This window comes from Triticum aestivum, chromosome 3A (genome assembly GCF_018294505.1).
Source record: "Triticum aestivum cultivar Chinese Spring chromosome 3A, IWGSC CS RefSeq v2.1, whole genome shotgun sequence".
Lineage (NCBI taxonomy): Eukaryota > Viridiplantae > Streptophyta > Magnoliopsida > Poales > Poaceae > Triticum > Triticum aestivum.
In genome coordinates, this window is record NC_057800.1 from 201683830 (window position 1) to 201695961 (window position 12132).

Consider the following 12132-nt stretch of genomic DNA (forward strand, 5'->3'; position numbering starts at 1 on the left):
CGAACTATGTCCGATAGGACTGGGATGCGGATGACGAACAAATTTGCGGCCCACCCACCACCCGCTTAGTAGCCACTGTCGATGACTTAACCGACATGCTCGACTTCGACTCCGAAGATATTGACGGTATGGACGACAATGCGGGAGACGAAGAGGAACCACTGCCCACAGGGCACTGGACAGCCACCTCATCATACGATATATACATGGTGGATACACCCAAAGAAGGCAATGCCAATGAGACAGTGGAGGATGACCCCTCCAAGAAGCAACCCAAGTGCCGACATCAGCGGCGCCGCTCTAAGTCCCGCCAAAGGAAAAGTGGTGTTACAGGCACAGGAGGTAATAACACTCCGGATAGTGCCGAAGACAACAACAAGCCCCTCCAGCAAGATTTAGAGTAGGAGGATGGAGGAGCCAGCCCTCCTGAGAGAGCGGCAGACGGAGAGGCAGAGGATGATAATTACATGCCCCCCTCCGAAGATGAGGCAAGCCTCGGCGATGACGAATTCGCCGTGCCAGAGGATCCCATCGAATAAGAGCGCTTCAAGCGCTGGCTTATGGCCACGGCAAATAGCCTGAAGAAAAAGTAGCAGCAGCTTCAAGCTGATCAAGATCTGCTAGCTGACACGTGGACTAAAGTCCTCGCGGCCGAGGAATATAAACCCGAGCGCCCCTCCAAGAGTTACCCAAAATGCAGGTTGCTACCTCGACTGGAGGAAGAAGCGTATGACGCAGCTGATCAGCCACCTCGTGGCCGTGATAGAGAGGCATTCCAGCCAAAAGCTCAGCCTGCACACCGACGCCATTCAAATAAAAAATCACGGGGAAACACGCCAGACCTGCGAGACGTATTGGAGGACAAAGAAAAACACGCAAGATCAATCTATGGATCACAAGGGCGCCCCACTATGCGAGATGATAAACTGTCACACCCTAGCTAGTCATGCATTAGAGTGTTGCATCATGTTTACTCTTTCATCAGAAACTTGAAATGGGGATCTGTGAAACCCTCAGAATCATTTTGAAAATGACCCAAATAAAAATTTCTCCAAAAGGGTCCAAGAAAATGCTCATGTTGCTCTCTGAAAATATTGGACAGAGATAAAAATCAAACCAATATTTTTAGTGGCTCATGGACATTTATTTTGGGCATTTGGAATTAATGCATAAATATTTGCATTGGAAATATATTTCTATATATATTAATATATGTCCAAATATTATGCCAATTATAAAGGAGCTCTGGAATAATATATCTAGCCCCTGCAAAAATTGGCATAAGTTAAATAAATGATTTAATATATTATTTAAATCAAAACAAATGTCAGAAATTAGAAAACAGAAAAAAATAAAAGGGAGAAGCTTACCTGGGCTCCTCCCTGTGCAGCCCATCCAGCTGGCCGGCCCAGCCAGCAGGCGGCCCAGCCCGTCTCCCTCCTCTGTCGTCTTCGTCCCGACAGAGGGAGGGGAGTGTGGCCGGCGCGCGCGCCCGCCACCGCGCCACGCCACCTCTCTCCCTGCCTGCCTGCCCTCCCCTCCTCGCCTCGATGCCCTGGACGACGCCACGCCTCCCCCCCTGTTCTCTCTCACTCGCCCTCGGCTCTTCCCTCCTCTCCCTCGCTCTCTCTCTCACGGCCGAACACCACCGTCGCCGCCGTTCGCCTTAGCAGCCGTCTCCGGCCACCCCTCGCTCCCCCGACTAGCTCAGAAGCTCCGCCACAACCCCCTCTTCCTCCCCACCGCTCCACGGGCCTCCGGAAGCCCTGCATCGCCGTCACGTCACCGGTGGGTTTGACCCACTTTGACCACGGCAGGAACCCCCCCTGAGTCCCTGACAGGTGGGGCCAGCCCTGTAGCTAATTAGGATTAGCGCTAACCACTGTTAGTTAACCCCCTGACACTGACTAGTGGGCCCCAGCGCCACTAATTAGTAATTAGGATTAATTTAACCCTGTTTAAACCCCCTGTCACTGACGTGTGGGCCCCACACGTCAGGTTTGACTCCAGCCAGCCGCAGTTGACCACTGACGTCATGCTGACGTCATGCTGGCGCAATAATTATATTTCTGGATTTAATTTAAATCAGGAAATTCCAGAATATTATTTAAACTTCAAAAATTCATAACTTTTATTCTGTAACTCCAAATTGGACAAATTATATATGAAAAATGATCAGAAAAATCCAATCTATCCATCTGTACTATTTTCATGCATGATCAAACAAGTTAAATTGATGTTTCAAGCAGAACAAGGAAAAGCACTTTAAAAGGCCATATTTGAATTTGAAATTTGAATCCTTGATTCAAATTTGTTCAAACCCTTCTGGTTTTAGTTGCATTAGCCCAACACACTCATATTGCCATGTTTCATGCATGCATCATATTGTTGCACATTGTTTGGTGATGTTGTGTATCGATGTCCTTGCGACAGGTTCTGCCTCCGAGGAGTACCGTGATTACCCTAACGAAGAACCGTATCCGTGCATCGAACCATCAGGCAAGCAACCAACCATTGATCATATCGATACAATCCCATGTTCTCGCTCCTGCTCTCTTTTACTGCATTAAGACAACGCGTTTCAAACTGCTGTGTGCTACGGTAGTTGAACCCATTTCCTCTGCATGACCTGTCATTGCCACAGTAACTAGATGAAACCCACTAGCATGTGTAGGAGTTGATTGAGCCATATGTATGTGTTGTTCCTACCTTGCTATGCCTGCTATGCTTAGAGTCGTGTCAGGTCTGGTTCATCTGGGTGATGGGCTAGAGTGAAATGTTATGTCGGTAATGAGAGTGGTGTGGTGAACACGATTTGGTAAAGGTATCGATGAGAGGCCATGTAGGAGTACATGGTGGGTTGTTTCATTGAAGCCGACCTTAAGCACTGAGATCTGTATGTGTGATTTAAGATACAGCTACTACCATGCATTGGGCCCTGAAATATGACCCCGCTCGACTTCTTATTCACCCTAGCTCTCTGTCCAGGAGTTGCAAGTAGTTTCTGGTGTTTGTAGCCTACTGGAGGCCGTGGACAGCGCTGACTGTAGGGGTGGGCTGTGATGCGGTAGGTACGTGGCCGGGTGTACCGAATACCCGTTAGGTATCTCGGGAACCCTGTTCACATCGTTCGGGGCCGTATGGGAAACCTCGGCCGGACTCCCTGCGGATGGAACCTGAATAGGCGATAAACCTGGACTAGAGGCTTAAGTGTTTAGGTAGGTCGTGGTCTACACCCACGTCGGCTTTCGCTTGAAGTCTGCCGAGCACATGTCGTGTGCAGACGCTAAGTGGTGGAAACATGTATGAAGAAGTACACCCCTGCAGGGTTAACATGATCTATTCGAATAGCCGCGTCCGCGGTAAAGGACTACTTGGTTGCCTATACAGTTCATAGACAAGTAAATGGAAACTACTAAAAGCCTCAAGATAAGAGTGAGTGCCGAGGATGGCTCTTCCGTAGGAAGACGGAGGTGGATCCTCGGTGGTGTATTGAAGTGGTGAGTAGTGGACTCGTGTGCGCAAAACCATTTCAAGTTGGAGTATCGTAGGATAGTCTAGCCAAGAGTCAAAGCTGGCTTGCTGCAATAACTCCACCAACCCTTCTTGATACCAAGCATGTATGTAGGATCTGATGTAAGTCTTGCTGAGTACCTTTGTACTCATGTTGCTATAATCTACATTTTTTACAGAAGACGCTGCAACCCCTTCTGATGGGTTCTTTGTAGACGTTGACATCAACGAGTAGGCTAAAGACCCAGGTGGTGACCCTGAGCTTGTGAAGGACCACGTAGTATAGCTAGGCTTTCCAAGCCTCCTTTATTTTACTAGTTGTCTGTACTCAGACAAGTTACCTCCGCTGCTGGTTTGTATGACTGTATGACTTGTATGTTGGGTCGTGAGACCCGTATCTTTGTGTATGCTATGTATGGCTCCCTGAGCCTTAAATAAAGTACTTGTGTCGTAGAGTCATGTTGTGATGCTTCGTTGTATTTGCACATATCGAGCATATTGTGTGTATGATTGAAATGCTTGGTATGTGTGGGATCTGACTATCTAGTTGTTTATCTTTAGTAGCCTCTCTTACCGGGAAATGTCTCCTAGTGTTACCGCTGAGCCATGGTAGCTTGCTACTGCTCTGGAACACTTAGGCTGGCCGGCATGTGTCCTTCTTCGTTCCTGTGTCTGTCCCTTCGGGGAAATGTCACGCATTGAGTACCGGAGTCCTGTTAGCCCGCTACAGCCCGGTTTACCGGAGTCCTGCTAGCCCAGTGCTACAGCCCGGACCCACTTGCTGATGACCGACACGTTCGAAGCTGGGTCATGGATGCCTGTCCCTGTAGGTCTGTGCCACTTTGGGTTTACGACTAGCCATGTCAGCCCGGGCTCCTTATCATATGGATGCTAGCGACACTATCATATACGTGAGCCAAAAGGCGCAAACGGTCCCGGGCAAAGGTAAGGCGACACCCGTGGGGATACCGTGCGTGAGGCCGCAAAGTGATATGAGGTGTTACCGGCTAGATCGATGTGACATCGAGTCGGGGTCCTGACAGCGTTGGTATCAGAGCTTGACTGCCTGTAGGATTACCAAGCCAAACTGGTCGATGTTGAGTCTAGAAATTCTTTAGTTATATGTAGGGGAATTGATTGTGGGATGGAACGTAAGGCTCTTTTTACTCCTTATACCTCATGGCCTTCTGATCTGAGTCATCATCTTCTCTTCTACGGGGATTAAGAACTAGGCTATCTCTTCTTTCTATTAGGATCACGTGTTACTAATCAGTGGACTTATAAGATTGTTGGATTTAAGTCTCAGTTCAGTTCCTACTACTTCCGTATGTTAATTGTTGATCTCGAAACCTTGATATTGTGCTTCTGAGTGGTTATGCCACCATTTTTGTGAATGTCTCAAATCTTTTCTGAGCATTTACAGCCGTTATGCTATCCGAGTCATCCCAGGTTTCTAAGTAGTCTGATGCAATTGCAAATCCTTTCTTCCCGTTTCAATGTTCCCATGGGCCAGATTAACCACACTAATCAGTGAGTTGAGGTACTCCGTTACCTTGACATATATGTTGGAGATATTATTATGACCCTAGGTGTCTTAGGGGATCATCTAGTAATTTAGCCATGATTTGTGTTCCCAGTGTGATGATTCTGGCCATCATTCTCGAAAGCATCCCGTGATGCTACTTAGTAATAGGTATTCTGTTCCTGGGTTCTTGAACCCGAGATTCACTCTACCTACTTCATGTTGATAGTAATTGCTAGTGCCTTTAGGATATTAGTAACCTTTGCGATAGTCCTTGAAGTCCGTGGTATCTTCTTCTTCCAAATACCATGAACTACTTATGGCAGAAGTTCCTCGTTGAACTGAAATATCACAACAGGATTATTCTTGATGAGTTCTCCATTATATATTGTGGCTCTGCCAGTTCTACCTTTCTGCATGGGTTATCCGGAAAAAATATGTTGAACTTCGTTCGACATGCTAATCCATGCATCCACAACTCAGAAAATCATATGTTCTTTTGAGTTGACCCATCTTAGTTGTTTCCGACCCTCGCCTATCAATTGATAGTCAAGAGTATGCGTGCATTCGTTCGTCGATGCCTATTACCCTTGTGGTCCGCCAAGCCATTCTATTTTAGAATGAATAGGAGAAACAAACTCCAGTACCTCATCCATATCTAGGATTGGGTCAAAGTAGTTGTATTCCGCAGATCAAATGCCAATCCAGCTTTTGGTTCTGTTCTACCTTGGAGTATTACCCCCTTTATGTCAGAATTGTCATGAGAACTGCACCAACTTTCATGAATTTTGACGTAGTAATACTTCTCACCATCATTAGTCATTCCTCGGCCATCGTGTTGATGCAACCGGAATACCGACAAATGAATTGTGATGTGTGAAATCAATACTCCCAGCAACCTCGTTGCTTGGTAGTTAAGGGACAATAATTTCATTCTTAGCGTGTTGGTTTTTGAATCATCCTTCTAAGACTGATCGTGCTACCTAGTCCTTATTTCGGTGCACCCTTCGATTGATGAGTTAGGATCTTGTCAAGTCCTCACTCATTTGATCATATCGTCTTGCCCTCAAAAGCGAGATTGTTCTCAAGCTTAGTAACATACCGGTGGTTCGTGATTTTCCGAATATCTTCTTGGAAGTATTACCAGGTTGTCACCTGACTGCTATGTTGAGCTCGTGATCAAGTCGGGTTCTTGTGAACCACCCTTTCTCCAAGAATCTGTGATGGATATCCCGGAGCTAGTTGGTTAAGCTAGACAACAACGGCGGTAAGTGGTGAGAGCGTGTGTGAAGAAGTATACCCCTGCAGGGTTAACATCATCTATTCGAATAGCCGTGTCCGCGGAAAAGGACTTCTGGGTTGCTTATATCAGTTCATAGACAAGTGAAAGTGGATACTCTAAAATACGCAAGATAAGCGTGAGTGCTATGGATGGCGTTCTCGTAGGGAGACGGGAGCGGATCCATAGTGGTGTATTGATATGGTGAATATGTGGACTCGTGTGCGCCACCTCAAAAGAGTTACTCGCAGTCGTAGTTTAGGATAGCCACCGAGTCAAAGCTGGCTTGCTGCAGTTAAACCCCACCACCCCTTTGTTGATAATGATGCATATGTAGTTAGTTCTGATGTAAGTCTTGCTGGGTACATTTGTACTCACGTTTGCCTATTTTATGTTTTGTGCAGAGAGACTTCAGTCTCACTAGTAGTTCCGCGTGGACTTCGACGTTTAGCTTGTTACCTCAGCTACGATCTTGTGCCCTCGGCAGGATCTGATAAATAGTCAGGCTTCTCAGCCCTTTTCATTTATAGATGTCTGTACTCAGACATGATAGCTTCCGCTTGTGCTTTGACTTGTATGCTCTGATTGTTGGGTCATGAGACCCCTGTTTGTAATATCTCGCTCCTCGGAGCCTATTGAATAAATTACTTGTGTCGTAGAGTCATGTTGTGATGCTTCGTTGTATTTGCACATATCGAGCATATTGTGTGTATGATTGAAATGCTTGGTATGTGTGGGATCTGACTATCTAGTTGTTTATCTTTAGTAGCCTCTCTTACCGGGAAATGTCTCCTAGTGTTACCGCTGAGCCATGGTAGCTTGCTACTGCTCTGGAACACTTAGGCTGGCCGGCATGTGTCCTTCTTCGTTCCTGTGTCTGTCCCTTCGGGGAAATGTCACGCTTTGAGTACCGGAGTCCTGTTAGCCCGCTACAGCCCGGTTTACCGGAGTCCTGTTAGCCCAGTGCTACAGCCCGGACCCACTTGCTGATGACCGACACGTTCGAAGCTGGGTCATGGATGCCTGTCCCTGTAAGTCTGTGCCACTTTGGGTTTACGACTAGTCATGTCAGCCCGGGCTCTTTATCATATGGATGCTAGCGACACTATCATATACGTGAGCCAAAATGCGCAAACGGTCCCGGGCAAAGGTAAGGCGACACCCGTGGGGATACTGTGCGTGAGGCCGCAAAGTGATATGAGGTGTTACCGGCTAGATTGATGTGACATCGAGTCGGGGTCCTGACAGCGTTGGCATCAGAGCCGGACTGCCTGTAGGTTCTCCAAGCCAAACTGGTCGATGTTGAGTCTAGAAATTCTTTAGTTATATGTAGGGGAATTGTTTGTGGGTTGGAACGTAAGGCTCTTTTTACTCCTTTATCTTATGACATTCTGATCTGAGTCAGTCCATTCTTCCACCGGGGGTTAAGGAATTAGGATCTATTCTCTCTATCAGGATCACGTGTTACTAATCAGTAGTACCTTATAAGTCTGATGGATACAAGCCTAGTTCAGTTCTACTACCACATTATGTTGTTAGAATGGATTCAGAACTTTGATATGATGATGTTGAGTGCGTACGAAATCCTTTGTCAAATGTCTCAAAATCCTTCTTGAGCATTTACAGCTGTTATGCTACCGAAATTTTGCTAGAAATTCTAATGCCTTTGCATTATGATTGTGCTTTCAGATGGCCACTCGCGACCTCAATCAAGTGGTTCGCCTGACTCGATGCCTAGATGTACCCGGCCATACTGCCAAGTTGGTCAGGGTAATGACTGAGGCTGGATACCGCTGGTATCCTGAGTACACGGTCGAAGAGCAATTCCGAGACTTTAATCAAAACCAGTATCTCTGCACTGTCAGGATATTTCCATCTTATCCTGGATCCACCGAGCCTCTTCACTGCTCCTATGGACTCAGGGTTACTATTGAGATGGCTGTGCAGGACGCCGCCTATTCTATGATGACCATTATGCGAGTCAGATCTGGTATATTTCGGGACTCTGATTTCCGGTATATGCCAGGATCACTTCCGGGAGCACAAGGGTATCTCCAGGCTATTTATGCTGACCCCACTCAGGAGGATTCACGGACTCGCACCACTGCTGAGATGCTCGAGGATAAGGACCGTGAAAATCGGGCCTTGAGGTTAGAGCTCTTCAATACCCGTGCTGACCACTGGGCCACATTGACTCGGTTCGCACCGGCGGTGCAAGCTGGATGTTCGGATATGCGCGATCTCTATCCTGTGAGATCTGCTCTGCCAGACGTGATGGTTTGGCGTGATGTAGGAGGCATCACCCCACCTCGCGGTCCCCGCAGGCCACCGTCTGTTGGTCCAAGGCCTCATCCTAGCCCCTATGGTCCACAAGCTCCGCGAGATCGTCTGTTTCCGGATGATCATGTTGAGCTTCCAGGCTATGGAGGTGACTTTTACGAGGACTACTACGGATCGGTCTGAGTTAGTGGTAGTATCACTAGTTCGCACTAGCTGTGTCGTCTATCGTCCCGCGTGACTCGTGGGATATGACCTAGTTTGTACTCTTTCTGGAGGTGTAGAAAAATAATGTATAGGAGCTTGGAATGCCTCCGATGAGATGTAATCCTTTTCTCACCATAACAGTACTTTGTTTGGTCTTGTACTAAACCCTGTATGGTGTGTATGACGATGGAATAAAAGAAGCAGTTTCTGTTTTTACCATGTCATACGGATGATCATCTTGCATTTCGAGTTATTCCTTACGTTCTGTATCCTATGTCGGAATTTTATCATTCTGACTAAATCATTGTCTTGGTACCTAGGATGGTCAACACGCGCGCTAACCCTGCTTCTCAAGAGCAGGCCGAAGGCAGTGAAGGCAGGAATGAAAATCTGCCTCATCCTCCTTCACTAGCCGAGGTTATGATGGAAGCTGAGAGAAACAAGCGGGAGACCAACCGTTTGTTGGAGCGTATTGAACAGAACATGGCACACCATCAGAGGACTAACGTGGTGTCACTCAGTGATTTTATCAAATTACATCCACCCACGTTCCACCACTCCGTCGAGCCTCTTGACGCTGATGACTGGCTTCGCAGTATCTCTCACAAACTGCGTTCCACGCTAGTAGCGGAGGCTGACAAGGTCACCTTTGCTGCATATCATCTTGAAGGCCCCGCCAGTCTATGGTGGGAGAATTATGGAGCTATGCGCCCGGCAGGCCATGTCACTACTTGGGCTGAGTTCAGCGAGGCTTTCCGTGAGCATCATATTCCGGAGGGTCTCATGGACCGCAAACGTGAAGAATTTTGCAGTTTCACCCAAGGCCGACTTTCTGTGGATGTTTACAGTAGGGAGTTTGGTAATCTCGCACGATATGCAACCGAGGAAGTTTCTACTGACGCCAAGAAGCAAGCAAGGTTCCGTAAGGGCCTTAGTCCTGAGCTTCGCCGTGACCTCCGTCTGCATGAGTGCAAATCTTTTCAGAAACTTGTCAACAAAGCCATCAGTGCTGAAACTGGTCAGACTGACTATGACGCAACACGCAAGCATGGCCGTGATATGGGTTCCTCATCCGGTGCTGGTCCTTAGAAGCGCCGCGTGTGGGTACCCAACACCGCCCTGCCACCCAGGTTCACACCGAGGCCATCCTTCCAGGTGCCTTGCCCCGTTCAGCAGTCTGCACCGGCCAAGCCCTATGGGGGTCCAACTAACAATGCTCCTCCACGTACCAGTTCCGTGACTTGTTTCAAGTGTGGGGAATCTGGCCACTATATGCGTGAGTGTCCCCAGACCAACCCCAACCAGTCTGCTAAAGCTGTTGGCCGTGGCAAGCCGACAGGAAAAGTATTCCACGCCAAGCCGGTCACCGCTACACGTGGCCATGTCAACTGTATCTCTGCCGAAGAAGCTCAAGAGGATCCCAACGTCGTTCTCGGTACGCTTCTTGTTAACTGCCACCCGGCATCTGTTCTTTTCGATACAGGAGCCTCTCATTCTTTTATATCTGAAAACTATGCTCGCTTGCATAACGTCGCATTCGGTGATATGCCAACCTCTATGGTAATTCAAACTCCGGGATCCAAATGGCAAACTTCTAGAGTAAGCCATGGAAATGAAATCCAAGTCGACAGACTTGTTTTCCTTGCCTCTTTGATAGCCCTTAAATTTTCAGATATCAATATCATTCTGGGTATGGACTGGATGTCAGCTCATCAAGCCAAAATTGATTGCTTCTCTAGGACTGTTCAACTCACCCATCCTTCGGGGAAGATAGTCAATGTCTTGACCCGAATAGCTAAGCGACAATTATATTCTCTTAACGCCAGCCCTTTGCCAGACCTTGAGGATGTTCCGGTAGTCCGTGACTTCCCGGATGTCTTCCCAGAAGAATTGCCAGGTGTTCCACCTGACAGGGATGTTGAGTTTGTAATAGACCTCATTCCGGGAACCGTTCCGATTGCTAGAAGACCCTATAAGATGGCACCCCTAGAACTAGCCGAGCTTAAGAAACAACTCGATGAGTCCTTGAAAAAGGGTTTCATCCGACCTAGTTCATCTCCGTGGGCTTGCCCCGTCCTATTCCTCAAGAAGAAGGATGGTACGGACCGGATGGTTGTAGATTACCGACCTGTCAATTTGGTCACAATCAAGAACAAATATCCGCTCCCTAGGATCAACGACCTTTATGATCAGCTCGCTGGATCCTCAGTCTTCTCCAAGATGGATTTGAGGTTGGGCTACCATCAAATCAAAATCAGAAACGGGGACATTCCTAAAACGGCCTTTGTTACTCGTTATGGCCAATACGAGTACACCGTCATGTCCTTCGGATTAACCAACGCTCCAGCCACCTTTTCTCGGTTAATGAACTCAATCTTCATGGAGTATTTGGATAAATTCGTCGTAGTTTATCTCAATGATATACTCATCTACTCCAAGAACGAGGAAGAACATGCCGAACATTTAAGGCTAGTGTTGAAGAAACTTCGAGAGCATCGCCTTTATGCCAAATTTTCTAAATGTGAATTCTGGTTGCCAGAAGTGACCTATCTGGGTCATGTAATATCTGGTAAAGGTATTGCTGTCAACCCTGAGCGAGTTCAAGCCGTCCTTAACTGGACTCCACCTGAATCGGTCAAGCAAGTTCGGAGTTTTCTAGGCTTAGCGAGCTATTGTTGTCGCTTTGTCGAGAACTTCTCCAAGGTTGCCAAACCTCTAACCGAACTCCTCAAGAAAGATAAGAAGTTCGAGTGGACTCCACAATGTGAGCACAGCTTTCAGGAACTGAAAAGACGCCTGACTTCTGCTCCCGTACTGGTACCGCCAGACTTCTCCAAGGATTTTGTTATCTACTGCGACGCCTCGCGACAAGGACTAGGTTGCATTCTCATGCAAGATCGACACGTAATTGCCTACGCTTCACGGCAATTGCACCCACATGAGGAGAATTATCCTACTCATGATCTAGAGCTTGCAGCTGTAGTCTATGCACTTAAAACCTGGCGACATTACCTCCTCGGTAATCGTTGCGAAATATTCACTGATCACCAAAGTTTGAAGTACATCTTCACCCAACCGGATCTGAACCTCAGGCAAAGACGTTGGGTTGAATTGATCACAGACTTCGACTTAGGAATAACCTACACCCCAGGGAAAGCCAACGTCATGGCTGATGCGCTAAGTCGTAAATCTTATTGTAACAATCTGATGTTACAACAAAGTCAACCGCTTCTCCATGAGGAATTTCGGAAGCTTAACCTTCACATTGTTCCTCAAGGATTTCTTTCCACCTTGGTGGCGAAACCTACTCTTACGGATCAAATCATTGCTGCCC